The sequence below is a fragment of the Schistocerca cancellata genome, unplaced genomic scaffold (genome assembly GCF_023864275.1).
Source record: "Schistocerca cancellata isolate TAMUIC-IGC-003103 unplaced genomic scaffold, iqSchCanc2.1 HiC_scaffold_413, whole genome shotgun sequence".
Classification (NCBI taxonomy): Eukaryota; Metazoa; Arthropoda; class Insecta; order Orthoptera; family Acrididae; genus Schistocerca; species Schistocerca cancellata.
This window is the reverse complement of record NW_026046430.1, coordinates 1-21149: the sequence shown is the minus strand read 5'-3', so window position 1 is coordinate 21149 and position 21149 is coordinate 1. Positions and strand designations below refer to the sequence as shown.

At 49.4% G+C, this 21149-nt stretch overlaps 37 non-coding genes across 37 annotated transcripts; all 37 read right to left on the bottom strand.

Annotated features, from left to right (window-relative positions):
* Trnas-uga (transfer RNA serine (anticodon UGA)) lies at positions 1 to 82 on the bottom strand. The gene has a single exon. It is a non-coding gene; the product is annotated as a tRNA-Ser (tRNA).
* A 705-nt stretch (positions 83 to 787) lies between these two features.
* On the bottom strand, positions 788 to 869 carry Trnas-cga (transfer RNA serine (anticodon CGA)). Its single transcript has one exon. It is a non-coding gene; the product is annotated as a tRNA-Ser (tRNA).
* A 138-nt stretch (positions 870 to 1007) lies between these two features.
* Trnak-uuu (transfer RNA lysine (anticodon UUU)) lies at positions 1008 to 1080 on the bottom strand. Its single transcript has one exon. It is a non-coding gene; the product is annotated as a tRNA-Lys (tRNA).
* Positions 1081 to 1619: 539 nt separating this feature from the next.
* Positions 1620 to 1692, bottom strand: Trnaf-gaa (transfer RNA phenylalanine (anticodon GAA)). Its single transcript has one exon. It is a non-coding gene; the product is annotated as a tRNA-Phe (tRNA).
* Positions 1693 to 2303: 611 nt separating this feature from the next.
* Positions 2304 to 2385, bottom strand: Trnas-uga (transfer RNA serine (anticodon UGA)). Its single transcript has one exon. It is a non-coding gene; the product is annotated as a tRNA-Ser (tRNA).
* Positions 2386 to 3090: 705 nt separating this feature from the next.
* Trnas-cga (transfer RNA serine (anticodon CGA)) lies at positions 3091 to 3172 on the bottom strand. Its single transcript has one exon. It is a non-coding gene; the product is annotated as a tRNA-Ser (tRNA).
* Positions 3173 to 3310: 138 nt separating this feature from the next.
* Trnak-uuu (transfer RNA lysine (anticodon UUU)) lies at positions 3311 to 3383 on the bottom strand. Its single transcript has one exon. It is a non-coding gene; the product is annotated as a tRNA-Lys (tRNA).
* Positions 3384 to 3922: 539 nt separating this feature from the next.
* Trnaf-gaa (transfer RNA phenylalanine (anticodon GAA)) lies at positions 3923 to 3995 on the bottom strand. Its single transcript has one exon. It is a non-coding gene; the product is annotated as a tRNA-Phe (tRNA).
* A 611-nt stretch (positions 3996 to 4606) lies between these two features.
* Positions 4607 to 4688, bottom strand: Trnas-uga (transfer RNA serine (anticodon UGA)). The gene has a single exon. It is a non-coding gene; the product is annotated as a tRNA-Ser (tRNA).
* Positions 4689 to 5392: 704 nt separating this feature from the next.
* On the bottom strand, positions 5393 to 5474 carry Trnas-cga (transfer RNA serine (anticodon CGA)). The gene has a single exon. It is a non-coding gene; the product is annotated as a tRNA-Ser (tRNA).
* Positions 5475 to 5612: 138 nt separating this feature from the next.
* Trnak-uuu (transfer RNA lysine (anticodon UUU)) lies at positions 5613 to 5685 on the bottom strand. Its single transcript has one exon. It is a non-coding gene; the product is annotated as a tRNA-Lys (tRNA).
* A 539-nt stretch (positions 5686 to 6224) lies between these two features.
* On the bottom strand, positions 6225 to 6297 carry Trnaf-gaa (transfer RNA phenylalanine (anticodon GAA)). Its single transcript has one exon. It is a non-coding gene; the product is annotated as a tRNA-Phe (tRNA).
* Positions 6298 to 6908: 611 nt separating this feature from the next.
* Positions 6909 to 6990, bottom strand: Trnas-uga (transfer RNA serine (anticodon UGA)). Its single transcript has one exon. It is a non-coding gene; the product is annotated as a tRNA-Ser (tRNA).
* A 705-nt stretch (positions 6991 to 7695) lies between these two features.
* On the bottom strand, positions 7696 to 7777 carry Trnas-cga (transfer RNA serine (anticodon CGA)). The gene has a single exon. It is a non-coding gene; the product is annotated as a tRNA-Ser (tRNA).
* Positions 7778 to 7915: 138 nt separating this feature from the next.
* Positions 7916 to 7988, bottom strand: Trnak-uuu (transfer RNA lysine (anticodon UUU)). The gene has a single exon. It is a non-coding gene; the product is annotated as a tRNA-Lys (tRNA).
* A 539-nt stretch (positions 7989 to 8527) lies between these two features.
* Trnaf-gaa (transfer RNA phenylalanine (anticodon GAA)) lies at positions 8528 to 8600 on the bottom strand. The gene has a single exon. It is a non-coding gene; the product is annotated as a tRNA-Phe (tRNA).
* Positions 8601 to 9211: 611 nt separating this feature from the next.
* On the bottom strand, positions 9212 to 9293 carry Trnas-uga (transfer RNA serine (anticodon UGA)). The gene has a single exon. It is a non-coding gene; the product is annotated as a tRNA-Ser (tRNA).
* A 696-nt stretch (positions 9294 to 9989) lies between these two features.
* Trnas-cga (transfer RNA serine (anticodon CGA)) lies at positions 9990 to 10071 on the bottom strand. Its single transcript has one exon. It is a non-coding gene; the product is annotated as a tRNA-Ser (tRNA).
* Positions 10072 to 10209: 138 nt separating this feature from the next.
* On the bottom strand, positions 10210 to 10282 carry Trnak-uuu (transfer RNA lysine (anticodon UUU)). Its single transcript has one exon. It is a non-coding gene; the product is annotated as a tRNA-Lys (tRNA).
* Positions 10283 to 10821: 539 nt separating this feature from the next.
* Trnaf-gaa (transfer RNA phenylalanine (anticodon GAA)) lies at positions 10822 to 10894 on the bottom strand. Its single transcript has one exon. It is a non-coding gene; the product is annotated as a tRNA-Phe (tRNA).
* A 611-nt stretch (positions 10895 to 11505) lies between these two features.
* Positions 11506 to 11587, bottom strand: Trnas-uga (transfer RNA serine (anticodon UGA)). The gene has a single exon. It is a non-coding gene; the product is annotated as a tRNA-Ser (tRNA).
* A 705-nt stretch (positions 11588 to 12292) lies between these two features.
* On the bottom strand, positions 12293 to 12374 carry Trnas-cga (transfer RNA serine (anticodon CGA)). The gene has a single exon. It is a non-coding gene; the product is annotated as a tRNA-Ser (tRNA).
* Positions 12375 to 12512: 138 nt separating this feature from the next.
* On the bottom strand, positions 12513 to 12585 carry Trnak-uuu (transfer RNA lysine (anticodon UUU)). The gene has a single exon. It is a non-coding gene; the product is annotated as a tRNA-Lys (tRNA).
* A 539-nt stretch (positions 12586 to 13124) lies between these two features.
* On the bottom strand, positions 13125 to 13197 carry Trnaf-gaa (transfer RNA phenylalanine (anticodon GAA)). Its single transcript has one exon. It is a non-coding gene; the product is annotated as a tRNA-Phe (tRNA).
* Positions 13198 to 13808: 611 nt separating this feature from the next.
* Positions 13809 to 13890, bottom strand: Trnas-uga (transfer RNA serine (anticodon UGA)). The gene has a single exon. It is a non-coding gene; the product is annotated as a tRNA-Ser (tRNA).
* A 705-nt stretch (positions 13891 to 14595) lies between these two features.
* Positions 14596 to 14677, bottom strand: Trnas-cga (transfer RNA serine (anticodon CGA)). Its single transcript has one exon. It is a non-coding gene; the product is annotated as a tRNA-Ser (tRNA).
* Positions 14678 to 14815: 138 nt separating this feature from the next.
* Trnak-uuu (transfer RNA lysine (anticodon UUU)) lies at positions 14816 to 14888 on the bottom strand. The gene has a single exon. It is a non-coding gene; the product is annotated as a tRNA-Lys (tRNA).
* A 539-nt stretch (positions 14889 to 15427) lies between these two features.
* On the bottom strand, positions 15428 to 15500 carry Trnaf-gaa (transfer RNA phenylalanine (anticodon GAA)). Its single transcript has one exon. It is a non-coding gene; the product is annotated as a tRNA-Phe (tRNA).
* Positions 15501 to 16111: 611 nt separating this feature from the next.
* On the bottom strand, positions 16112 to 16193 carry Trnas-uga (transfer RNA serine (anticodon UGA)). The gene has a single exon. It is a non-coding gene; the product is annotated as a tRNA-Ser (tRNA).
* A 705-nt stretch (positions 16194 to 16898) lies between these two features.
* On the bottom strand, positions 16899 to 16980 carry Trnas-cga (transfer RNA serine (anticodon CGA)). The gene has a single exon. It is a non-coding gene; the product is annotated as a tRNA-Ser (tRNA).
* Positions 16981 to 17118: 138 nt separating this feature from the next.
* Trnak-uuu (transfer RNA lysine (anticodon UUU)) lies at positions 17119 to 17191 on the bottom strand. The gene has a single exon. It is a non-coding gene; the product is annotated as a tRNA-Lys (tRNA).
* A 539-nt stretch (positions 17192 to 17730) lies between these two features.
* Positions 17731 to 17803, bottom strand: Trnaf-gaa (transfer RNA phenylalanine (anticodon GAA)). The gene has a single exon. It is a non-coding gene; the product is annotated as a tRNA-Phe (tRNA).
* Positions 17804 to 18414: 611 nt separating this feature from the next.
* On the bottom strand, positions 18415 to 18496 carry Trnas-uga (transfer RNA serine (anticodon UGA)). The gene has a single exon. It is a non-coding gene; the product is annotated as a tRNA-Ser (tRNA).
* Positions 18497 to 19199: 703 nt separating this feature from the next.
* Positions 19200 to 19281, bottom strand: Trnas-cga (transfer RNA serine (anticodon CGA)). The gene has a single exon. It is a non-coding gene; the product is annotated as a tRNA-Ser (tRNA).
* Positions 19282 to 19417: 136 nt separating this feature from the next.
* On the bottom strand, positions 19418 to 19490 carry Trnak-uuu (transfer RNA lysine (anticodon UUU)). Its single transcript has one exon. It is a non-coding gene; the product is annotated as a tRNA-Lys (tRNA).
* A 539-nt stretch (positions 19491 to 20029) lies between these two features.
* Trnaf-gaa (transfer RNA phenylalanine (anticodon GAA)) lies at positions 20030 to 20102 on the bottom strand. Its single transcript has one exon. It is a non-coding gene; the product is annotated as a tRNA-Phe (tRNA).
* A 609-nt stretch (positions 20103 to 20711) lies between these two features.
* Positions 20712 to 20793, bottom strand: Trnas-uga (transfer RNA serine (anticodon UGA)). The gene has a single exon. It is a non-coding gene; the product is annotated as a tRNA-Ser (tRNA).
* Between the last annotated feature and the right edge of the window lie 356 nt (positions 20794 to 21149).

Sequence of the window (21149 nt, the reverse complement as noted above, 5' to 3'; positions counted from 1 at the left end):
CGCAGTCGGCAGGACTCGAACCTACGCTCCCAGAGGGAATCTGATTTCAAGTCAGACGCCTTAACCACTCGGCCACGACTGCCGGTGGCGGAAGCGACTCCCGACAAGTCAAACCGCCATCTTTAGAAGCAATCTGGTGGCAGAAAACGGCGTGGCCTCACTCTTTGCTCTAGGGTTTCCATTAGCCGTTACGAAAGTGTACTAATTTTCGCCCAGACAGGGACTTGAACCCAGGACCCTTCGGTTGAAAACCTAACGCTCTACCGACTCAGCTACGCGGGCCCACGCACGAGCATTATCGTACAGCTGCGTGGTGTGCGAGTGTTTCGCATGTCGTAATTGCTGGCTTATGGCTCCAATGGCGACTTCACCGACTTCCCACTGACGCACCGCTGACGCTAGTTTTCTGTCGTCTTAAAACGATGGACATACCTCCAAGCAGCTGCGAGATCTTAAGAAAAGAAAAAAAAAAAAACGCTGCACTACTGCTTTTGCCGCACTCGAATGATTGAAATTGCGATTCTTAAAAAGAAAATGAAATGTTAGCTCTGTCCAACACTTTCGAGCACATCTGTGTACTCACCATCTCAGCGACGGCTTTCTGCAGTCCCAGCGTCAGTGCGAGGTGAACCGATAGGCACAGTAAGCAGCGGTCGTCGCGAAAACTCAGTATTCTTAAAACGGAAATTTTCGTCTTGTTGAGAATGGCGTCACTGGTTGCACCCGCATTCGCCCACGCATGTCACATGTGTGCGAAAACGTTTGCTCCTGTTTACGCAAAATCGCACGCAGCCGGTAGGATTCGAACCTACGCTCCCAGAGGGAATCTGATTTCGAGTCAGACGCCTTAACCACTCGGCCACGACTGCCGTTAGCGCGGTGTTCTCCCGACACATGCAACTGCTACCGTTTAAAACACTGTGGTGTCAGAAAACGGCGTAGCTGCATTATTTTCCGTAGCGTTTCCGCCGCTACCAGACGAATCGTTACCAAAGTATTAAAATTTCCGCCCGAACAGGGACTTGAACCCTGGACCCTTAGGTTAAAAGCCTAATGCTCTACCGACTGAGCTATCCGGGCTCACACAAGGGTGCAAAATCTCCTACGATGCACAACTATACATTGACTCATGTCCTTTACTGTTGTGCAATCGCTGCATGGGGCCGTTACTAATAAAACGTCGCCTAAATGCTGTCTACAAACTTATCGCGCTAAGCCCGTAACACACTATCGAAGACTGCTGACACACGATGCAACAACAAATTGCACCAGCTGTTACGTCTCATACGTTGGAGCAGAGAATTTACGTGTTTTGTCGACACTCACTGGGCAATTGGAAAATTCACAAGCATTTCGAATGCAATGTTTCCCACGCTTTCGCTCATTTCACGGTTCCGTTGAAGACGTTCTTCACCACCTGACACAGAAAAAGGAATGCAGTCGGTAGGATATTTTTAATTCTTTTGCTTCTAAGGGAGTTAGTTGTCTAGTAAGTTCCTCTTATGGCATGCAATAGACAACCAGAACAGCTACAGGAGAGAGTCATTTTTGTTGTCAGCGGTAGTTGCATTATCACAAATGCAGAGTAATTCCATTGGCGTCGCACCAAAACGAGTACCTGCCGAAACCCGGGATCGAACCAGGGACCTTTAGATCTTCAGTCTAACGCTCTCCCAACTGAGCTATTTCGGCTGACGTCGAAGGTTGCCATTTGCATGTGTTCGTTCACTTCTGCCTCGCTGCCAATTTCACAGTCACCTTCGTCTGATAAGACACAGGGACGCTGAAGGGCGAGCAGCCGATGCAGTGAAGTTCCACACACATTTCTTCAGCTTCCGTCATCGTAACAAGCAAACATGTCGACTCGATTCGTGTGATATTGAATTCGCTGACTTGACGTGACGCCACGCTGACGCTAGAAAACCCGTGCTATATCGATGCCAGGGGCAACTCGTGTGCGGAGAACGAGACACAAGAAGGAGTGAGCCTCTCCACCATATGAGAGGCAGTATCTAGCAGATACACACGGTAAAACATTCGACTTGCGTTAGCTCATAAATTGCTACATGTCATCGTCTGTAAGCTAAAATGGACACATCTGCACTGCCCAGTGAGGCGACACTTGTACTAACACCTGGTGGACGGCTGTGAGACGAGGAGATGAGCTGCGGCTTCTGGGCGCGACTGTAACGCTGCGCCCTCGATCAAATAACACTGCACATTGCTGGTGACCCACGTGTTTAGTAGTGACGCAACTGCTAGGATGCAGCTCAACGTCCGCCTTTTGAGAGCGAGAAAATTTTCGCAGTCGGCAGGACTCGAACCTACGCTCCCAGAGGGAATCTGATTTCAAGTCAGACGCCTTAACCACTCGGCCACGACTGCCGGTGGCGGAAGCGACTCCCGACAAGTCAAACCGCCATCTTTAGAAGCAATCTGGTGGCAGAAAACGGCGTGGCCTCACTCTTTGCTCTAGGGTTTCCATTAGCCGTTACGAAAGTGTACTAATTTTCGCCCAGACAGGGACTTGAACCCAGGACCCTTCGGTTGAAAACCTAACGCTCTACCGACTCAGCTACGCGGGCCCACGCACGAGCATTATCGTACAGCTGCGTGGTGTGCGAGTGTTTCGCATGTCGTAATTGCTGGCTTATGGCTCCAATAACGACTTCACCGACTTCCCACTGACGCACCGCTGACGCTAGTTTTCTGTCGTCTTAAAACGATGGACATACCTCCAAGCAGCTGCGAGATCTTAAGAAAAGAAAAAAAAAAAAACGCTGCACTACTGCTTTTGCCGCACTCGAATGATTGAAATTGCGATTCTTAAAAAGAAAATGAAATGTTAGCTCTGTCCAACACTTTCGAGCACATCTGTGTACTCACCATCTCAGCGACGGCTTTCTGCAGTCCCAGCGTCAGTGCGAGGTGAACCGATAGGCACAGTAAGCAGCGGTCGTCGCGAAAACTCTGTATTCTTAAAACGGAAATTTTCGTCTTGTTGAGAATGGCGTCACTGGTTGCACCCGCATTCGCCCACGCATGTCACATGTGTGCGAAAACGTTTGCTCCTGTTTACGCAAAATCGCACGCAGCCGGTAGGATTCGAACCTACGCTCCCAGAGGGAATCTGATTTCGAGTCAGACGCCTTAACCACTCGGCCACGACTGCCGTTAGCGCGGTGTTCTCCCGACACATGCAACTGCTACCGTTTAAAACACTGTGGTGTCAGAAAACGGCGTAGCTGCATTATTTTCCGTAGCGTTTCCGCCGCTACCAGACGAATCGTTACCAAAGTATTAAAATTTCCGCCCGAACAGGGACTTGAACCCTGGACCCTTAGGTTAAAAGCCTAATGCTCTACCGACTGAGCTATCCGGGCTCACACAAGGGTGCAAAATCTCCTACGATGCACAACTATACATTGACTCATGTCCTTTACTGTTGTGCAATCGCTGCATGGGGCCGTTACTAATAAAACGTCGCCTAAATGCTGTCTACAAACTTATCGCGCTAAGCCCGTAACACACTATCGAAGACTGCTGACACACGATGCAACAACAAATTGCACCAGCTGTTACGTCTCATACGTTGGAGCAGAGAATTTACGTGTTTTGTCGACACTCACTGGGCAATTGGAAAATTCACAAGCATTTCGAATGCAATGTTTCCCACGCTTTCGCTCATTTCACGGTTCCGTTGAAGACGTTCTTCACCACCTGACACAGAAAAAGGAATGCAGTCGGTAGGTTATTTTTAATTCTTTTGCTTCTAAGGGAGTTAGTTGTCTAGTAAGTTCCTCTTATGGCATGCAATAGACAACCAGAACAGCTACAGGAGAGAGTCATTTTTGTTGTCAGCGGTAGTTGCATTATCACAAATGCAGAGTAATTCCATTGGCGTCGCACCAAAACGAGTACCTGCCGAAACCCGGGATCGAACCAGGGACCTTTAGATCTTCAGTCTAACGCTCTCCCAACTGAGCTATTTCGGCTGACGTCGAAGGTTGCCATTTGCATGTGTTCGTTCACTTCTGCCTCGCTGCCAATTTCACAGTCACCTTCGTCTGATAAGACACAGGGACGCTGAAGGGCGAGCAGCCGATGCAGTGAAGTTCCACACACATTTCTTCAGCTTCCGTCATCGTAACAAGCAAACATGTCGACTCGATTCGTGTGATATTGAATTCGCTGACTTGACGTGACGCCACGCTGACGCTAGAAAACCCGTGCTATATCGATGCCAGGGGCAACTCGTGTGCGGAGAACGAGACACAAGAAGGAGTGAGCCTCTCCACCATATGAGAGGCAGTATCTAGCAGATACACACGGTAAAACATTCGACTTGCGTTAGCTCATAAATTGCTACATGTCATCGTCTGTAAGCTAAAATGGACACATCTGCACTGCCCAGTGAGGCGACACTTGTACTAACACCTGGTGGACGGCTGTGAGACGAGGAGATGAGCTGCGGCTTCTGGGCGCGACTGTAACGCTGCGCCCTCGATCAAATAACACTGCACATTGCTGGTGACCCACGTGTTTAGTAGTGACGCAACTGCTAGGATGCAGCTCAACGTCCGCCTTTTGAGAGCGAGAAAATTTTCGCAGTCGGCAGGACTCGAACCTACGCTCCCAGAGGGAATCTGATTTCAAGTCAGACGCCTTAACCACTCGGCCACGACTGCCGGTGGCGGAAGCGACTCCCGACAAGTCAAACCGCCATCTTTAGAAGCAATCTGGTGGCAGAAAACGGCGTGGCCTCACTCTTTGCTCTAGGGTTTCCATTAGCCGTTACGAAAGTGTACTAATTTTCGCCCAGACAGGGACTTGAACCCAGGACCCTTCGGTTGAAAACCTAACGCTCTACCGACTCAGCTACGCGGGCCCACGCACGAGCATTATCGTACAGCTGCGTGGTGTGCGAGTGTTTCGCATGTCGTAATTGCTGGCTTATGGCTCCAATAACGACTTCACCGACTTCCCACTGACGCACCGCTGACGCTAGTTTTCTGTCGTCTTAAAACGATGGACATACCTCCAAGCAGCTGCGAGATCTTAAGAAAAGAAAAAAAAAAAACGCTGCACTACTGCTTTTGCCGCACTCGAATGATTGAAATTGCGATTCTTAAAAAGAAAATGAAATGTTAGCTCTGTCCAACACTTTCGAGCACATCTGTGTACTCACCATCTCAGCGACGGCTTTCTGCAGTCCCAGCGTCAGTGCGAGGTGAACCGATAGGCACAGTAAGCAGCGGTCGTCGCGAAAACTCTGTATTCTTAAAACGGAAATTTTCGTCTTGTTGAGAATGGCGTCACTGGTTGCACCCGCATTCGCCCACGCATGTCACATGTGTGCGAAAACGTTTGCTCCTGTTTACGCAAAATCGCACGCAGCCGGTAGGATTCGAACCTACGCTCCCAGAGGGAATCTGATTTCGAGTCAGACGCCTTAACCACTCGGCCACGACTGCCGTTAGCGCGGTGTTCTCCCGACACATGCAACTGCTACCGTTTAAAACACTGTGGTGTCAGAAAACGGCGTAGCTGCATTATTTTCCGTAGCGTTTCCGCCGCTACCAGACGAATCGTTACCAAAGTATTAAAATTTCCGCCCGAACAGGGACTTGAACCCTGGACCCTTAGGTTAAAAGCCTAATGCTCTACCGACTGAGCTATCCGGGCTCACACAAGGGTGCAAAATCTCCTACGATGCACAACTATACATTGACTCATGTCCTTTACTGTTGTGCAATCGCTGCATGGGGCCGTTACTAATAAAACGTCGCCTAAATGCTGTCTACAAACTTATCGCGCTAAGCCCGTAACACACTATCGAAGACTGCTGACACACGATGCAACAACAAATTGCACCAGCTGTTACGTCTCATACGTTGGAGCAGAGAATTTACGTGTTTTGTCGACACTCACTGGGCAATTGGAAAATTCACAAGCATTTCGAATGCAATGTTTCCCACGCTTTCGCTCATTTCACGGTTCCGTTGAAGACGTTCTTCACCACCTGACACAGAAAAAGGAATGCAGTCGGTAGGATATTTTTAATTCTTTTGCTTCTAAGGGAGTTAGTTGTCTAGTAAGTTCCTCTTATGGCATGCAATAGACAACCAGAACAGCTACAGGAGAGAGTCATTTTTGTTGTCAGCGGTAGTTGCATTATCACAAATGCAGAGTAATTCCATTGGCGTCGCACCAAAACGAGTACCTGCCGAAACCCGGGATCGAACCAGGGACCTTTAGATCTTCAGTCTAACGCTCTCCCAACTGAACTATTTCGGCTGACGTCGAAGGTTGCCATTTGCATGTGTTCGTTCACTTCTGCCTCGCTGCCAATTTCACAGTCACCTTCGTCTGATAAGACACAGAGACGCTGAAGGGCGAGCAGCCGATGCAGTGAAGTTCCACACACATTTCTTCAGCTTCCGTCATCGTAACAAGCAAACATGTCGACTCGATTCGTGTGATATTGAATTCGCTGACTTGACGTGACGCCACGCTGACGCTAGAAAACCCGTGCTATATCGATGCCAGGGGCAACTCGTGTGCAGAGAACGAGACACAAGAAGGAGTGAGCCTCTCCACCATATGAGAGGCAGTATCTAGCAGATACACACGGTAAAACATTCGACTTGCGTTAGCTCATAAATTGCTACATGTCATCGTCTGTAAGCTAAAATGGACACATCTGCACTGCCCAGTGAGGCGACACTTGTACTAACACCTGGTGGACGGCTGTGAGACGAGGAGATGAGCTGCGGCTTCTGGGCGCGACTGTAACGCTGCGCCCTCGATCAAATAACACTGCACATTGCTGGTGACCCACGTGTTTAGTAGTGACGCAACTGCTAGGATGCAGCTCAACGTCCGCCTTTTGAGAGCGAGAAAATTTTCGCAGTCGGCAGGACTCGAACCTACGCTCCCAGAGGGAATCTGATTTCAAGTCAGACGCCTTAACCACTCGGCCACGACTGCCGGTGGCGGAAGCGACTCCCGACAAGTCAAACCGCCATCTTTAGAAGCAATCTGGTGGCAGAAAACGGCGTGGCCTCACTCTTTGCTCTAGGGTTTCCATTAGCCGTTACGAAAGTGTACTAATTTTCGCCCAGACAGGGACTTGAACCCAGGACCCTTCGGTTGAAAACCTAACGCTCTACCGACTCAGCTACGCGGGCCCACGCACGAGCATTATCGTACAGCTGCGTGGTGTGCGAGTGTTTCGCATGTCGTAATTGCTGGCTTATGGCTCCAATGGCGACTTCACCGACTTCCCACTGACGCACCGCTGACGCTAGTTTTCTGTCGTCTTAAAACGATGGACATACCTCCAAGCAGCTGCGAGATCTTAAGAAAAGAAAAAAAAAAAAACGCTGCACTACTGCTTTTGCCGCACTCGAATGATTGAAATTGCGATTCTTAAAAAGAAAATGAAATGTTAGCTCTGTCCAACACTTTCGAGCACATCTGTGTACTCACCATCTCAGCGACGGCTTTCTGCAGTCCCAGCGTCAGTGCGAGGTGAACCGATAGGCACAGTAAGCAGCGGTCGTCGCGAAAACTCAGTATTCTTAAAACGGAAATTTTCGTCTTGTTGAGAATGGCGTCACTGGTTGCACCCGCATTCGCCCACGCATGTCACATGTGTGCGAAAACGTTTGCTCCTGTTTACGCAAAATCGCACGCAGCCGGTAGGATTCGAACCTACGCTCCCAGAGGGAATCTGATTTCGAGTCAGACGCCTTAACCACTCGGCCACGACTGCCGTTAGCGCGGTGTCCTCCCGACACATGCAACTGCTACCGTTTAAAACACTGTGGTGTCAGAAAACGGCGTAGCTGCATTATTTTCCGTAGCGTTTCCGCCGCTACCAGACGAATCGTTACCAAAGTATTAAAATTTCCGCCCGAACAGGGACTTGAACCCTGGACCCTTAGGTTAAAAGCCTAATGCTCTACCGACTGAGCTATCCGGGCTCACACAAGGGTGCAAAATCTCCTACGATGCACAACTATACATTGACTCATGTCCTTTACTGTTGTGCAATCGCTGCATGGGGCCGTTACTAATAAAACGTCGCCTAAATGCTGTCTACAAACTTATCGCGCTAAGCCCGTAACACACTATCGAAGACTGCTGACACACGATGCAACAACAAATTGCACCAGCTGTTACGTCTCATACGTTGGAGCAGAGAATTTACGTGTTTTGTCGACACTCACTGGGCAATTGGAAAATTCACAAGCATTTCGAATGCAATGTTTCCCACGCTTTCGCTCATTTCACGGTTCCGTTGAAGACGTTCTTCACCACCTGACACAGAAAAAGGAATGCAGTCGGTAGGATATTTTTAATTCTTTTGCTTCTAAGGGAGTTAGTTGTCTAGTAAGTTCCTCTTATGGCATGCAATAGACAACCAGAACAGCTACAGGAGAGAGTCATTTTTGTTGTCAGCGGTAGTTGCATTATCACAAATGCAGAGTAATTCCATTGGCGTCGCACCAAAACGAGTACCTGCCGAAACCCGGGATCGAACCAGGGACCTTTAGATCTTCAGTCTAACGCTCTCCCAACTGAACTATTTCGGCTGACGTCGAAGGTTGCCATTTGCATGTGTTCGTTCACTTCTGCCTCGCTGCCAATTTCACAGTCACCTTCGTCTGATAAGACACAGGGACGCTGAAGGGCGAGCAGCCGATGCAGTGAAGTTCCACACACATTTCTTCAGCTTCCGTCATCGTAACAAGCAAACATGTCGACTCGATTCGTGTGATATTGAATTCGCTGACTTGACGTGACGCCACGCTGACGCTAGAAAACCCGTGCTATATCGATGCCAGGGGCAACTCGTGTGCAGAGAACGAGACACAAGAAGGAGTGAGCCTCTCCACCATATGAGAGGCAGTATCTAGCAGATACACACGGTAAAACATTCGACTTGCGTTAGCTCATAAATTGCTACATGTCATCGTCTGTAAGCTAAAATGGACACATCTGCACTGCCCAGTGAGGCGACACTTGTACTAACACCTGGTGGACGGCTGTGAGACGAGGAGATGAGCTGCGGCTTCTGGGCGCGACTGTAACGCTGCGCCCTCGATCAAATAACACTGCACATTGCTGGTGACCCACGTGTTTAGTAGTGACGCAACTGCTAGGATGCAGCTCAACGTCCGCCTTTTGAGAGCGAGAAAATTTTCGCAGTCGGCAGGACTCGAACCTACGCTCCCAGAGGGAATCTGATTTCAAGTCAGACGCCTTAACCACTCGGCCACGACTGCCGGTGGCGGAAGCGACTCCCGACAAGTCAAACCGCCATCTTTAGAAGCAATCTGGTGGCAGAAAACGGCGTGGCCTCACTCTTTGCTCTAGGGTTTCCATTAGCCGTTACGAAAGTGTACTAATTTTCGCCCAGACAGGGACTTGAACCCAGGACCCTTCGGTTGAAAACCTAACGCTCTACCGACTCAGCTACGCGGGCCCACGCACGAGCATTATCGTACAGCTGCGTGGTGTGCGAGTGTTTCGCATGTCGTAATTGCTGGCTTATGGCTCCAATGGCGACTTCCCACTGACGCACCGCTGACGCTAGTTTTCTGTCGTCTTAAAACGATGGACATACCTCCAAGCAGCTGCGAGATCTTAAGAAAAGAAAAAAAAAAAAACGCTGCACTACTGCTTTTGCCGCACTCGAATGATTGAAATTGCGATTCTTAAAAAGAAAATGAAATGTTAGCTCTGTCCAACACTTTCGAGCACATCTGTGTACTCACCATCTCAGCGACGGCTTTCTGCAGTCCCAGCGTCAGTGCGAGGTGAACCGATAGGCACAGTAAGCAGCGGTCGTCGCGAAAACTCAGTATTCTTAAAACGGAAATTTTCGTCTTGTTGAGAATGGCGTCACTGGTTGCACCCGCATTCGCCCACGCATGTCACATGTGTGCGAAAACGTTTGCTCCTGTTTACGCAAAATCGCACGCAGCCGGTAGGATTCGAACCTACGCTCCCAGAGGGAATCTGATTTCGAGTCAGACGCCTTAACCACTCGGCCACGACTGCCGTTAGCGCGGTGTCCTCCCGACACATGCAACTGCTACCGTTTAAAACACTGTGGTGTCAGAAAACGGCGTAGCTGCATTATTTTCCGTAGCGTTTCCGCCGCTACCAGACGAATCGTTACCAAAGTATTAAAATTTCCGCCCGAACAGGGACTTGAACCCTGGACCCTTAGGTTAAAAGCCTAATGCTCTACCGACTGAGCTATCCGGGCTCACACAAGGGTGCAAAATCTCCTACGATGCACAACTATACATTGACTCATGTCCTTTACTGTTGTGCAATCGCTGCATGGGGCCGTTACTAATAAAACGTCGCCTAAATGCTGTCTACAAACTTATCGCGCTAAGCCCGTAACACACTATCGAAGACTGCTGACACACGATGCAACAACAAATTGCACCAGCTGTTACGTCTCATACGTTGGAGCAGAGAATTTACGTGTTTTGTCGACACTCACTGGGCAATTGGAAAATTCACAAGCATTTCGAATGCAATGTTTCCCACGCTTTCGCTCATTTCACGGTTCCGTTGAAGACGTTCTTCACCACCTGACACAGAAAAAGGAATGCAGTCGGTAGGATATTTTTAATTCTTTTGCTTCTAAGGGAGTTAGTTGTCTAGTAAGTTCCTCTTATGGCATGCAATAGACAACCAGAACAGCTACAGGAGAGAGTCATTTTTGTTGTCAGCGGTAGTTGCATTATCACAAATGCAGAGTAATTCCATTGGCGTCGCACCAAAACGAGTACCTGCCGAAACCCGGGATCGAACCAGGGACCTTTAGATCTTCAGTCTAACGCTCTCCCAACTGAACTATTTCGGCTGACGTCGAAGGTTGCCATTTGCATGTGTTCGTTCACTTCTGCCTCGCTGCCAATTTCACAGTCACCTTCGTCTGATAAGACACAGGGACGCTGAAGGGCGAGCAGCCGATGCAGTGAAGTTCCACACACATTTCTTCAGCTTCCGTCATCGTAACAAGCAAACATGTCGACTCGATTCGTGTGATATTGAATTCGCTGACTTGACGTGACGCCACGCTGACGCTAGAAAACCCGTGCTATATCGATGCCAGGGGCAACTCGTGTGCAGAGAACGAGACACAAGAAGGAGTGAGCCTCTCCACCATATGAGAGGCAGTATCTAGCAGATACACACGGTAAAACATTCGACTTGCGTTAGCTCATAAATTGCTACATGTCATCGTCTGTAAGCTAAAATGGACACATCTGCACTGCCCAGTGAGGCGACACTTGTACTAACACCTGGTGGACGGCTGTGAGACGAGGAGATGAGCTGCGGCTTCTGGGCGCGACTGTAACGCTGCGCCCTCGATCAAATAACACTGCACATTGCTGGTGACCCACGTGTTTAGTAGTGACGCAACTGCTAGGATGCAGCTCAACGTCCGCCTTTTGAGAGCGAGAAAATTTTCGCAGTCGGCAGGACTCGAACCTACGCTCCCAGAGGGAATCTGATTTCAAGTCAGACGCCTTAACCACTCGGCCACGACTGCCGGTGGCGGAAGCGACTCCCGACAAGTCAAACCGCCATCTTTAGAAGCAATCTGGTGGCAGAAAACGGCGTGGCCTCACTCTTTGCTCTAGGGTTTCCATTAGCCGTTACGAAAGTGTACTAATTTTCGCCCAGACAGGGACTTGAACCCAGGACCCTTCGGTTGAAAACCTAACGCTCTACCGACTCAGCTACGCGGGCCCACGCACGAGCATTATCGTACAGCTGCGTGGTGTGCGAGTGTTTCGCATGTCGTAATTGCTGGCTTATGGCTCCAATGGCGACTTCACCGACTTCCCACTGACGCACCGCTGACGCTAGTTTTCTGTCGTCTTAAAACGATGGACATACCTCCAAGCAGCTGCGAGATCTTAAGAAAAGAAAAAAAAAAAAACGCTGCACTACTGCTTTTGCCGCACTCGAATGATTGAAATTGCGATTCTTAAAAAGAAAATGAAATGTTAGCTCTGTCCAACACTTTCGAGCACATCTGTGTACTCACCATCTCAGCGACGGCTTTCTGCAGTCCCAGCGTCAGTGCGAGGTGAACCGATAGGCACAGTAAGCAGCGGTCGTCGCGAAAACTCAGTATTCTTAAAACGGAAATTTTCGTCTTGTTGAGAATGGCGTCACTGGTTGCACCCGCATTCGCCCACGCATGTCACATGTGTGCGAAAACGTTTGCTCCTGTTTACGCAAAATCGCACGCAGCCGGTAGGATTCGAACCTACGCTCCCAGAGGGAATCTGATTTCGAGTCAGACGCCTTAACCACTCGGCCACGACTGCCGTTAGCGCGGTGTCCTCCCGACACATGCAACTGCTACCGTTTAAAACACTGTGGTGTCAGAAAACGGCGTAGCTGCATTATTTTCCGTAGCGTTTCCGCCGCTACCAGACGAATCGTTACCAAAGTATTAAAATTTCCGCCCGAACAGGGACTTGAACCCTGGACCCTTAGGTTAAAAGCCTAATGCTCTACCGACTGAGCTATCCGGGCTCACACAAGGGTGCAAAATCTCCTACGATGCACAACTATACATTGACTCATGTCCTTTACTGTTGTGCAATCGCTGCATGGGGCCGTTACTAATAAAACGTCGCCTAAATGCTGTCTACAAACTTATCGCGCTAAGCCCGTAACACACTATCGAAGACTGCTGACACACGATGCAACAACAAATTGCACCAGCTGTTACGTCTCATACGTTGGAGCAGAGAATTTACGTGTTTTGTCGACACTCACTGGGCAATTGGAAAATTCACAAGCATTTCGAATGCAATGTTTCCCACGCTTTCGCTCATTTCACGGTTCCGTTGAAGACGTTCTTCACCACCTGACACAGAAAAAGGAATGCAGTCGGTAGGATATTTTTAATTCTTTTGCTTCTAAGGGAGTTAGTTGTCTAGTAAGTTCCTCTTATGGCATGCAATAGACAACCAGAACAGCTACAGGAGAGAGTCATTTTTGTTGTCAGCGGTAGTTGCATTATCACAAATGCAGAGTAATTCCATTGGCGTCGCACCAAAACGAGTACCTGCCGAAACCCGGGATCGAACCAGGGACCTTTAGATCTTCAGTCTAACGCTCTCCCAACTGAACTATTTCGGCTGACGTCGAAGGTTGCCATTTGCATGTGTTCGTTCACTTCTGCCTCGCTGCCAATTTCACAGTCACCTTCGTCTGATAAGACACAGGGACGCTGAAGGGCGAGCAGCCGATGCAGTGAAGTTCCACACACATTTCTTCAGCTTCCGTCATCGTAACAAGCAAACATGTCGACTCGATTCGTGTGATATTGAATTCGCTGACTTGACGTGACGCCACGCTGACGCTAGAAAACCCGTGCTATATCGATGCCAGGGGCAACTCGTGTGCAGAGAACGAGACACAAGAAGGAGTGAGCCTCTCCACCATATGAGAGGCAGTATCTAGCAGATACACACGGTAAAACATTCGACTTGCGTTAGCTCATAAATTGCTACATGTCATCGTCTGTAAGCTAAAATGGACACATCTGCACTGCCCAGTGAGGCGACACTTGTACTAACACCTGGTGGACGGCTGTGAGACGAGGAGATGAGCTGCGGCTTCTGGGCGCGACTGTAACGCTGCGCCCTCGATCAAATAACACTGCACATTGCTGGTGACCCACGTGTTTAGTAGTGACGCAACTGCTAGGATGCAGCTCAACGTCCGCCTTTTGAGAGCGAGAAAATTTTCGCAGTCGGCAGGACTCGAACCTACGCTCCCAGAGGGAATCTGATTTCAAGTCAGACGCCTTAACCACTCGGCCACGACTGCCGGTGGCGGAAGCGACTCCCGACAAGTCAAACCGCCATCTTTAGAAGCAATCTGGTGGCAGAAAACGGCGTGGCCTCACTCTTTGCTCTAGGGTTTCCATTAGCCGTTACGAAAGTGTACTAATTTTCGCCCAGACAGGGACTTGAACCCAGGACCCTTCGGTTGAAAACCTAACGCTCTACCGACTCAGCTACGCGGGCCCACGCACGAGCATTATCGTACAGCTGCGTGGTGTGCGAGTGTTTCGCATGTCGTAATTGCTGGCTTATGGCTCCAATGGCGACTTCACCGACTTCCCACTGACGCACCGCTGACGCTAGTTTTCTGTCGTCTTAAAACGATGGACATACCTCCAAGCAGCTGCGAGATCTTAAGAAAAGAAAAAAAAAAAAACGCTGCACTACTGCTTTTGCCGCACTCGAATGATTGAAATTGCGATTCTTAAAAAGAAAATGAAATGTTAGCTCTGTCCAACACTTTCGAGCACATCTGTGTACTCACCATCTCAGCGACGGCTTTCTGCAGTCCCAGCGTCAGTGCGAGGTGAACCGATAGGCACAGTAAGCAGCGGTCGTCGCGAAAACTCAGTATTCTTAAAACGGAAATTTTCGTCTTGTTGAGAATGGCGTCACTGGTTGCACCCGCATTCGCCCACGCATGTCACATGTGTGCGAAAACGTTTGCTCCTGTTTACGCAAAATCGCACGCAGCCGGTAGGATTCGAACCTACGCTCCCAGAGGGAATCTGATTTCGAGTCAGACGCCTTAACCACTCGGCCACGACTGCCGTTAGCGCGGTGTCCTCCCGACACATGCAACTGCTACCGTTTAAAACACTGTGGTGTCAGAAAACGGCGTAGCTGCATTATTTTCCGTAGCGTTTCCGCCGCTACCAGACGAATCGTTACCAAAGTATTAAAATTTCCGCCCGAACAGGGACTTGAACCCTGGACCCTTAGGTTAAAAGCCTAATGCTCTACCGACTGAGCTATCCGGGCTCACACAAGGGTGCAAAATCTCCTACGATGCACAACTATACATTGACTCATGTCCTTTACTGTTGTGCAATCGCTGCATGGGGCCGTTACTAATAAAACGTCGCCTAAATGCTGTCTACAAACTTATCGCGCTAAGCCCGTAACACACTATCGAAGACTGCTGACACACGATGCAACAACAAATTGCACCAGCTGTTACGTCTCATACGTTGGAGCAGAGAATTTACGTGTTTTGTCGACACTCACTGGGCAATTGGAAAATTCACAAGCATTTCGAATGCAATGTTTCCCACGCTTTCGCTCATTTCACGGTTCCGTTGAAGACGTTCTTCACCACCTGACACAGAAAAAGGAATGCAGTCGGTAGGATATTTTTAATTCTTTTGCTTCTAAGGGAGTTAGTTGTCTAGTAAGTTCCTCTTATGGCATGCAATAGACAACCAGAACAGCTACAGGAGAGAGTCATTTTTGTTGTCAGCGGTAGTTGCATTATCACAAATGCAGAGTAATTCCATTGGCGTCGCACCAAAACGAGTACCTGCCGAAACCCGGGATCGAACCAGGGACCTTTAGATCTTCAGTCTAACGCTCTCCCAACTGAACTATTTCGGCTGACGTCGAAGGTTGCCATTTGCATGTGTTCGTTCACTTCTGCCTCGCTGCCAATTTCACAGTCACCTTCGTCTGATAAGACACAGGGACGCTGAAGGGCGAGCAGCCGATGCAGTGAAGTTCCACACACATTTCTTCAGCTTCCGTCATCGTAACAAGCAAACATGTCGACTCGATTCGTGTGATATTGAATTCGCTGACTTGACGTGACGCCACGCTGACGCTAGAAAACCCGTGCTATATCGATGCCAGGGGCAACTCGTGTGCAGAGAACGAGACACAAGAAGGAGTGAGCCTCTCCACCATATGAGAGGCAGTATCTAGCAGATACACACGGTAAAACATTCGACTTGCGTTAGCTCATAAATTGCTACATGTCATCGTCTGTAAGCTAAAATGGACACATCTGCACTGCCCAGTGAGGCGACACTTGTACTAACACCTGGTGGACGGCTGTGAGACGAGGAGATGAGCTGCGGCTTCTGGGCGCGACTGTAACGCTGCGCCCTCGATCAAATAACACTGCACATTGCTGGTGACCCACGTGTTTAGTAGTGACGCAACTGCTAGGATGCAGCTCAACGTCCGCCTTTTGAGAGCGAGAAAATTTTCGCAGTCGGCAGGACTCGAACCTACGCTCCCAGAGGGAATCTGATTTCAAGTCAGACGCCTTAACCACTCGGCCACGACTGCCGGTGGCGGAAGCGACTCCCGACAAGTCAAACCGCCATCTTTAGAAGCAATCTGGTGGCAGAAAACGGCGTGGCCTCACTCTTTGCTCTAGGGTTTCCATTAGCCGTTACGAAAGTGTACTAATTTTCGCCCAGACAGGGACTTGAACCCAGGACCCTTCGGTTGAAAACCTAACGCTCTACCGACTCAGCTACGCGGGCCCACGCACGAGCATTATCGTACAGCTGCGTGGTGTGCGAGTGTTTCGCATGTCGTAATTGCTGGCTTATGGCTCCAATGGCGACTTCACCGACTTCCCACTGACGCACCGCTGACGCTAGTTTTCTGTCGTCTTAAAACGATGGACATACCTCCAAGCAGCTGCGAGATCTTAAGAAAAGAAAAAAAAAAAAACGCTGCACTACTGCTTTTGCCGCACTCGAATGATTGAAATTGCGATTCTTAAAAAGAAAATGAAATGTTAGCTCTGTCCAACACTTTCGAGCACATCTGTGTACTCACCATCTCAGCGACGGCTTTCTGCAGTCCCAGCGTCAGTGCGAGGTGAACCGATAGGCACAGTAAGCAGCGGTCGTCGCGAAAACTCAGTATTCTTAAAACGGAAATTTTCGTCTTGTTGAGAATGGCGTCACTGGTTGCACCCGCATTCGCCCACGCATGTCACATGTGTGCGAAAACGTTTGCTCCTGTTTACGCAAAATCGCACGCAGCCGGTAGGATTCGAACCTACGCTCCCAGAGGGAATCTGATTTCGAGTCAGACGCCTTAACCACTCGGCCACGACTGCCGTTAGCGCGGTGTCCTCCCGACACATGCAACTGCTACCGTTTAAAACACTGTGGTGTCAGAAAACGGCGTAGCTGCATTATTTTCCGTAGCGTTTCCGCCGCTACCAGACGAATCGTTACCAAAGTATTAAAATTTCCGCCCGAACAGGGACTTGAACCCTGGACCCTTAGGTTAAAAGCCTAATGCTCTACCGACTGAGCTATCCGGGCTCACACAAGGGTGCAAAATCTCCTACGATGCACAACTATACATTGACTCATGTCCTTTACTGTTGTGCAATCGCTGCATGGGGCCGTTACTAATAAAACGTCGCCTAAATGCTGTCTACAAACTTATCGCGCTAAGCCCGTAACACACTATCGAAGACTGCTGACACACGATGCAACAACAAATTGCACCAGCTGTTACGTCTCATACGTTGGAGCAGAGAATTTACGTGTTTTGTCGACACTCACTGGGCAATTGGAAAATTCACAAGCATTTCGAATGCAATGTTTCCCACGCTTTCGCTCATTTCACGGTTCCGTTGAAGACGTTCTTCACCACCTGACACAGAAAAAGGAATGCAGTCGGTAGGATATTTTTAATTCTTTTGCTTCTAAGGGAGTTAGTTGTCTAGTAAGTTCCTCTTATGGCATGCAATAGACAACCAGAACAGCTACAGGAGAGAGTCATTTTTGTTGTCAGCGGTAGTTGCATTATCACAAATGCAGAGTAATTCCATTGGCGTCGCACCAAAACGAGTACCTGCCGAAACCCGGGATCGAACCAGGGACCTTTAGATCTTCAGTCTAACGCTCTCCCAACTGAACTATTTCGGCTGACGTCGAAGGTTGCCATTTGCATGTGTTCGTTCACTTCTGCCTCGCTGCCAATTTCACAGTCACCTTCGTCTGATAAGACACAGGGACGCTGAAGGGCGAGCAGCCGATGCAGTGAAGTTCCACACACATTTCTTCAGCTTCCGTCATCGTAACAAGCAAACATGTCGACTCGATTCGTGTGATATTGAATTCGCTGACTTGACGTGACGCCACGCTGACGCTAGAAAAACCCGTGCTATATCGATGCCAGGGGCAACTCGTGTGCAGAGAACGAGACACAAGAAGGAGTGAGCCTCTCCACCATATGAGAGGCAGTATCTAGCAGATACACACGGTAAAACATTCGACTTGCGTTAGCTCATAAATTGCTACATGTCATCGTCTGTAAGCTAAAATGGACACATCTGCACTGCCCAGTGAGGCGACACTTGTACTAACACCTGGTGGACGGCTGTGAGACGAGGAGATGAGCTGCGGCTTCTGGGCGCGACTGTAACGCTGCGCCTCGATCAAATAACACTGCACATTGCTGGTGACCCACGTGTTTAGTAGTGACGCAACTGCTAGGATGCAGCTCAACGTCCGCCTTTTGAGAGCGAGAAAATTTTCGCAGTCGGCAGGACTCGAACCTACGCTCCCAGAGGGAATCTGATTTCAAGTCAGACGCCTTAACCACTCGGCCACGACTGCCGGTGGCGGAAGCGACTCCCGACAAGTCAAACCGCCATCTTTAGAAGCAATCTGGTGGCAGAAAACGGCGTGGCCTCACTCTTTGCTCTAGGGTTTCCATTAGCCGTTACGAAAGTGTACTAATTTCGCCCAGACAGGGACTTGAACCCAGGACCCTTCGGTTGAAAACCTAACGCTCTACCGACTCAGCTACGCGGGCCCACGCACGAGCATTATCGTACAGCTGCGTGGTGTGCGAGTGTTTCGCATGTCGTAATTGCTGGCTTATGGCTCCAATGGCGACTTCACCGACTTCCCACTGACGCACCGCTGACGCTAGTTTTCTGTCGTCTTAAAACGATGGACATACCTCCAAGCAGCTGCGAGATCTTAAGAAAAGAAAAAAAAAAAACGCTGCACTACTGCTTTTGCCGCACTCGAATGATTGAAATTGCGATTCTTAAAAAGAAAATGAAATGTTAGCTCTGTCCAACACTTTCGAGCACATCTGTGTACTCACCATCTCAGCGACGGCTTTCTGCAGTCCCAGCGTCAGTGCGAGGTGAACCGATAGGCACAGTAAGCAGCGGTCGTCGCGAAAACTCAGTATTCTTAAAACGGAAATTTTCGTCTTGTTGAGAATGGCGTCACTGGTTGCACCCGCATTCGCCCACGCATGTCACATGTGTGCGAAAACGTTTGCTCCTGTTTACGCAAAATCGCACGCAGCCGGTAGGATTCGAACCTACGCTCCCAGAGGGAATCTGATTTCGAGTCAGACGCCTTAACCACTCGGCCACGACTGCCGTTAGCGCGGTGTCCTCCCGACACATGCAACTGCTACCGTTTAAAACACTGTGGTGTCAGAAAACGGCGTAGCTGCATTATTTTCCGTAGCGTTTCCGCCGCTACCAGACGAATCGTTACAAAGTATTAAAATTTCGCCCGAACAGGGACTTGAACCCTGGACCCTTAGGTTAAAAGCCTAATGCTCTACCGACTGAGCTATCCGGGCTCACACAAGGGTGCAAAATCTCCTACGATGCACAACTATACATTGACTCATGTCCTTTACTGTTGTGCAATCGCTGCATGGGGCCGTTACTAATAAAACGTCGCCTAAATGCTGTCTACAAACTTATCGCGCTAAGCCCGTAACACACTATCGAAGACTGCTGACACACGATGCAACAACAAATTGCACCAGCTGTTACGTCTCATACGTTGGAGCAGAGAATTTACGTGTTTTGTCGACACTCACTGGGCAATTGGAAAATTCACAAGCATTTCGAATGCAATGTTTCCCACGCTTTCGCTCATTTCACGGTTCCGTTGAAGACGTTCTTCACCACCTGACACAGAAAAAGGAATGCAGTCGGTAGGATATTTTTAATTCTTTTGCTTCTAAGGGAGTTAGTTGTCTAGTAAGTTCCTCTTATGGCATGCAATAGACAACCAGAACAGCTACAGGAGAGAGTCATTTTTGTTGTCAGCGGTAGTTGCATTATCACAAATGCAGAGTAATTCCATTGGCGTCGCACCAAAACGAGTACCTGCCGAAACCCGGGATCGAACCAGGGACCTTTAGATCTTCAGTCTAACGCTCTCCCAACTGAACTATTTCGGCTGACGTCGAAGGTTGCCATTTGCATGTGTTCGTTCACTTCTGCCTCGCTGCCAATTTCACAGTCACCTTCGTCTGATAAGACACAGGGACGCTGAAGGGCGAGCAGCCGATGCAGTGAAGTTCCACACACATTTCTTCAGCTTCCGTCATCGTAACAAGCAAACATGTCGACTCGATTCGTGTGATATTGAATTCGCTGACTTGACGTGACGCCACGCTGACGCTAGAAACCCGTGCTATATCGATGCCAGGGGCAACTCGTGTGCAGAGAACGAGACACAAGAAGGAGTGAGCCTCTCCACCATATGAGAGGCAGTATCTAGCAGATACACACGGTAAAACATTCGACTTGCGTTAGCTCATAAATTGCTACATGTCATCGTCTGTAAGCTAAAATGGACACATCTGCACTGCCCAGTGAGGCGACACTTGTACTAACACCTGGTGGACGGCTGTGAGACGAGGAGATGAGCTGCGGCTTCTGGGCGCGACTGTAACGCTGCGCCTCGATCAAATAACACTGCACATTGCTGGTGACCCACGTGTTTAGTAGTGACGCAACTGCTAGGATGCAGCTCAACGTCCGCCTTTTGAGAGCGAGAAAATTTTCGCAGTCGGCAGGACTCGAACCTACGCTCCCAGAGGGAATCTGATTTCAAGTCAGACGCCTTAACCACTCGGCCACGACTGCCGGTGGCGGAAGCGACTCCCGACAAGTCAAACCGCCATCTTTAGAAGCAATCTGGTGGCAGAAAACGGCGTGGCCTCACTCTTTGCTCTAGGGTTTCCATTAGCCGTTACGAAAGTGTACTAATTTTCGCCCAGACAGGGACTTGAACCCAGGACCCTTCGGTTGAAAACCTAACGCTCTACCGACTCAGCTACGCGGGCCCACGCACGAGCATTATCGTACAGCTGCGTGGTGTGCGAGTGTTTCGCATGTCGTAATTGCTGGCTTATGGCTCCAATGGCGACTTCACCGACTTCCCACTGACGCACCGCTGACGCTAGTTTTCTGTCGTCTTAAAACGATGGACATACCTCCAA